A 6159-nucleotide genomic window follows, 5' to 3' on the forward strand; every position below is an offset into this window, starting at 1 on the left:
ATGTATTTTTTTAATATCTAAGAAATCACATCACGCAACATATTTAGAAAGAAGTTGTGTATGTTGTTTTGCTTGCTTTGTTATTTGAAATTATATCAAATGCTTATTTTGAAATTGTTCAATGCTGCAAATTGAGTACAAATTTCGAGCTATATATCATATATGTTATTTATATAAATTCCGTATTTTCACGACGCAGAAATGAAAGAACACTTGTATTTGTTGTTTCATCTGTGTTATGTATAATTCATGAAAAAAGGTTCCTGTATTTCACCAGATACACATATTTAAAGAGGGTTCCTGCTAATACGATCTAATAACATCTATCTTATTCCGAGTTATTTCTTCTCTTTAACCAATTTAACAACATAGATTACAGTTACACAACAGATAAAAATTTAAATAAGACAACAACACACCAAAATCATTCAGACTACAATACTGATACACGATAGCGATGAACCTAAATAGGTCTACAACCTAAATCAGACCAAACCACACTGGTACAAGACAGAGATAAACTGTAGTTAGATAACAACACAAAGGTACAAGACAGAGATAAACTTAATTCAGACCAAACCACACCGGTCCAAGAGAGATAAACTTAAATCAGACAAAAACACAGATATAAACTTAAATCAGACCAAAACATACTGATACAATACAGAGATAAACTTATATAAGACCAAACCACACCGGTACAAGACAGAGATAAACTTAAATTAGACCAAAACACATCGGTACACGACAGAGATAAACTTAAATCAGCCCAAAACACATCGGTACACGACAGAGATAAACTTAAATCAGCCAAAAACACATCGGAACCAGACAGAGATAAACTTAAATCAGACCAAACCACACCTGTACAAGACAGAGATAAACTTTAATCAGACTAAACCACACCTGTACAAGACAGAGATAAACTTTAAGCAGACTAAACCACATCGGAACAAGACAGAGATAAACTTTAATCAGACAAAAACACAGAGATAAACTTAAATCAGACCAAAACATACCGATACAAGACAGAGATAAACTGAAGTTAGATAACAACACATCGGTACACGACAGATATTAACCTAAATCAGACAGAAACACAGAGATAAACAAAAATAAGACTACAAAACACAGATGAACATAAATTGGACCACAACACACTTTTTTTAAAGATGAAAGTTTCTTTGGTCCTGTAACTAAAATAAGCAATGTTTTGTATTTGTTCAACCAATAGGAATTCGGTCTCGATAGCATTTTACCCGAGGTGAGATACAGTTCAGAAAGTGTAGCTTCAGTACAAACCCCTTTTAAATACCTTCACATCAATATCTCTATAAATAAGTACTTGTTATATAGACTTTTCTTTTGGATATAAAGCAAATCTAAATACAATAGACTAAATGCCAAAATGCATCTGATAGAAAGATTTGCATTTTTTTTCCCGGGTCCAATTGTTATTGTTTCCTTCCAAAAGTTGCAAGTTGCGAGTAACAGTTATTTGTTAATGGTTCTGACACAGATTTGTTAGGGTTGGGTTTAATTTTATTTAATTTGATAATGGTGACGTCATTTAAAAAAATAATAATCCGTATGCAACAACAGGTGTACCGACAGCTGTTTAATTATATCAGATTGTGAAGGATAAGTACTATTGACACTCTCAAAATATAACTGTATGACATCATCATCATACATACAATCGTATCTTGTCAGGTGTTCACAGGTATAACAGTCATACATACTAATACACCCTAGTTACTCACTAATATCACAAATACACTGGTACAGTAGTCTTTGTCCAAGTACATGCACTGCACACCGCGATGAGATCCATCACCTTTGATAGATACATATACGCCCTAATGTATATTGTCACTAATTACTGTCTCCACTTATTAATTATTGACGGTGCCTAAAATTACGTATTTAAACTTGAGATCGCGTACCTGATGCAAAATATAACGTGACTGTGCACATACATTGAACAGAGAATACACGTGTATTGACTGAGTATTAAAGTACATTGAACAGAGAGTACACGTGCATTGACTGAGTATTAAAGTACATCGAACAGAGAGTACACGTACATTGACTGAGTATACGAATATACTGAACAGACTATACAAATACACTGAACAGAAAATACACGTGCATTGACTGAGTATACAAAAACATTGAACAGAGTATACAAATGCATTGAACAGTATAAACGCATACACTGAACAGAGTATGCACATACATAAAACAGAAAATGCACGTGCATTGACAGAGTATACAAATACATTGAACAGAGTAAACAAATACATTGAACAGAGTATACACATACATTGAACAGTATAAACGCAAACATTGAACAGAGTGTGTACATACATTGAACAGAGAAAACACGTCCATTGATTGAGTATACACATACATTGAACATAGTAAACAAATACATTGAACAGAGTATACAAATACATTGAACAGTGTAAACGCATACACTGAGCAGAGTATAATATTACATTGAACAGGGTATATGTATACATTGAACAGAGTATACACATACATTGAACAGAGTATACACATACATTTAACAGAGTATACACAGACATTGAACAGAGTATACACAGACATTGAACAGAGTATACACATACATTGAACGGAGTATACACATACATTGAACAGAGTATACACATACATTGAACAGAGTATACACATACACTGAACAGAGTATACACATACATTGAACAGAGTATACACATACATTGAACAGAGTATAATAATACATTGAACGGAGTATACACATACACTGAGCGGAATTTACACATACATTGTAATAGTCTTCAGGTACATTGAACGGAATATGTACGTATTTTGAACTGATAAAATGAATATGAGTTAGAATTTCCAACCTTGAGAAAGGCTATGATCCGTCAACCAGAATATGTGGATTTTCACGTAATTATTGTCAGATTGACACTGTATAATAGAAGGCACGTGTGCATCATTTAAGTTGAACTTTTATCATGTTGCATTTGTATCTGAAACCCTATTTATTTATTACATAACAAACTAGTAACTATATAATAGTACTGTTTAGTGTACGTGGTGTTCCAAAAACGTCTACTGTTAATGATATATGTTTAATTGTTTAAACACTGAAATTGCATGTGAAAATCAGTGCTGAAATAGTCTCTTGTAAAAGGATTAATTAGAAAGATCCATCATCAATGATGGAAGACGGGTTTAGAATATTTTGAATATTATAATTACTATCAAAACTCTATAAGATCACAGGAACAGAAACAAAAGCGTGGATATTCCAAATGTGTTTCTCTGGAAAACCGCAAATAGAATAGTTTATGTCTGTTTTCTTATGTTGTATAAATTAATAACTTTAATAAATTTTTCTATTGATTTAAAAAGTGCTGTGTTTTTTGTGACAGTGAGGATATAAAAAACATTAAGAGGTCGTTATACTGCCATAATTTGTCTAGTATCATTATTTTCGTAATTTATATTCTGCCTCACTTTTTTGGTCCTAAACGTAATCTACAAATGTTTGTTTAACATCTTGGGAATGTAACATAATGAAATCTGCTTACTCCCTTACATATATATGGGCTTATCGACGACAAAAAAGTACTTATTAATCTACATAGATTTACTTACTGAGAATTAACGCTCTAAGCTGACAGTGGTTAAGAACAGTCTGAATTCTTCCCATACTTATAGAAACGTAAAGAACAAGTCAAAAACTATGATTTCAAGACAGATTACACTCTAGGTGAGATTTAAGTGCTTTCGCTGTCAGTGTGACAGCCCCGATGACAAACGACATCACAAAATAATTTTGTACATTCATTTTTAATATGTTTGCTGAACGACTATCTTTTAATGTTGTGTTATGACCGTCGCTAAACTGTTGACGTCATCACAAATATGAAGAAGAAGAAACATCATAAAGAGCAGTGTGTCACTGCTATGGTGGTCTGGAGCGTCTAGACGCGGCAGTTACCCAGCTTCTAAAACTTCGAATAAGCAACGTTATCTATAACGCTTCATAAATCTTTCTAAATTTCAGATATGTAAAAAATACTCCATACCACTTTACACTTTTGCTACAAAAGCAATCAGGACAGCAATAATTATTTGTATATGTATAACTTAATTGAATGTTTACTGTTGTTGAATGTTAACTGTTGTAACGCAAGCCGGAAATATGTTAAAAGGAGTGAAAAAGTTAGTTTTACTCTCTGAATTGAAACTGAATTTACCTTTTTGATAAGAAAAATAATCATCGATTTTTTTTTTAACTTTACTTCATTACTTTAGTATACGTGCACTTATTTGTTAATCCCTACAATTAGTGTTATCAATCAGAAATGTACATGTACATCTATTTGCTACATAAAAACCATCTGTCAGACTCATGAGCTCATGAATTGAATGTCAAATTAACCAAAATATACTAACAGTTTTATTCAAAATATAGATAAACCAAACTTATTCATCAACTTTTTTGTCTAGTACTGAAGTCAATAATTTAGTTTCTGATAAAAATGTGAACTAACCTTCAGTGAGGATGGTAGGTGAGCAGAGCATATAGATAACAAGTAATCCAGTGTTAAATATCTTCAATCTGAATGTAATTAGAAAAACAATAATAACATTATCTTAGAAGCTCATGAATTCATTCCTAGATACAGAAAAATGGAAAACTAAATTACTCACTATCTATGCATTCAATTGAACCCCAATCAACGCCCCAATACCCCACATCCAAAATCCGCATAAAAAAATTATCAATATAAAAAGATTTCTTATCTATGCTAGGGCATTGAGCATACTAGATCCTAAATTTGAAAATGCGCTTTTTGTGAATGAAGACGAACAGTGTGAGTTAACGAATGTATTATTCTCAAGTGCGCTCGTGTTAAATCTAGAGGTGAGTCCTCGGCATCTAGACTGATACAAGCATTTTGATTGAAGGCTATTAAATAGGCTGTACAGTGAACAAGTTCTGCTTTAATCACTGAAATTATTCGGGGGATAACATCCCTAAATACAGCATAACTAACATTATTAGTATTCGACCATAAAAAGAGATAAATCTCCAATAAAAATGATAAATGTCCAAATTGAAAGTGGGTCACCTTCCCTATTAGGTAAATCAAAGAAACTGTGCCATCTGTCTACAAACTGAATATGCTATTGAATCTTGTTAATACAAGCTGTTACAACCCACTCATACTACTCATCGTAGCTGATTTATATGTTATTTTATACTACCTTATACAGACCTATATCACATTTTAAACATTAGCGTCATTTCTGTTGCGTTAGTATTAAGCATCCGCTTCTTACAATTGTTATTACTATCATAACCTTTATAACTCTTTTCACTACCATACCTCATGGGTTCTCTTATAATGTGAGCTTTCTTTTCCTAGAAAGGCAAACAACACAATACATCAATGGTCGTAAACTATTTTAAAGCGTAGTTTGTAGGGGTGTCACATTACGCCAAGTGTGTGTCCCGATATATAGCAATACATAATGAATATATTGCGAAACGTATCCTGATGTATTGTCATATGAAAGATGTGCTCAATTTTATAACAAGTTCTTGTTAGAATGCTATCAGACTTAATCATATATAATATGAATCACATCAATTTAAGGTGTGTCAAACCAACAAACGATTGCAAAAGTTGAACTGATTCCACCACTATCAAAAGCCTGTTTTATGCTTATTAGCATATCTGTTAAAATTTGTAGTAATTTGCAAAGGTAGACAGGAAAGATAAGAAACGGAAAAGTGTTGCAATGGGGGCAGCAGATTACCTTAGGTCTTTTCCTTGTCCTCTTAGTAGAAGAAAGTCCACACCAAGCAGATACATAAAAATAAGCTTTTGAAAAATATTGCGATACAGCATTATTTCACCTCTGTATTGTGTGTATTTCCGATATAATGTGACAGCCCTAATATTTTGTGAAAAAACACACACACTAAAAGCCAAAAGGAATATAACGGGATACAGTCTTGAGGATGATTGGGTTCCTTGTTGATGAAATCCTTGTTGAGTAAGGTGGCATGATTTTCTAGTAAACTGTAAATATTCCTTTGTGAACACAACCTGTGCCCCTGTTCCGGCAGCCTTGTTGTTGCTGCTATCA

The sequence above is a fragment of the Mizuhopecten yessoensis genome, unplaced genomic scaffold, assembly GCF_002113885.1.
Source record: "Mizuhopecten yessoensis strain PY_sf001 unplaced genomic scaffold, ASM211388v2 scaffold11135, whole genome shotgun sequence".
NCBI classification, from domain to species: domain Eukaryota; kingdom Metazoa; phylum Mollusca; class Bivalvia; order Pectinida; family Pectinidae; genus Mizuhopecten; species Mizuhopecten yessoensis.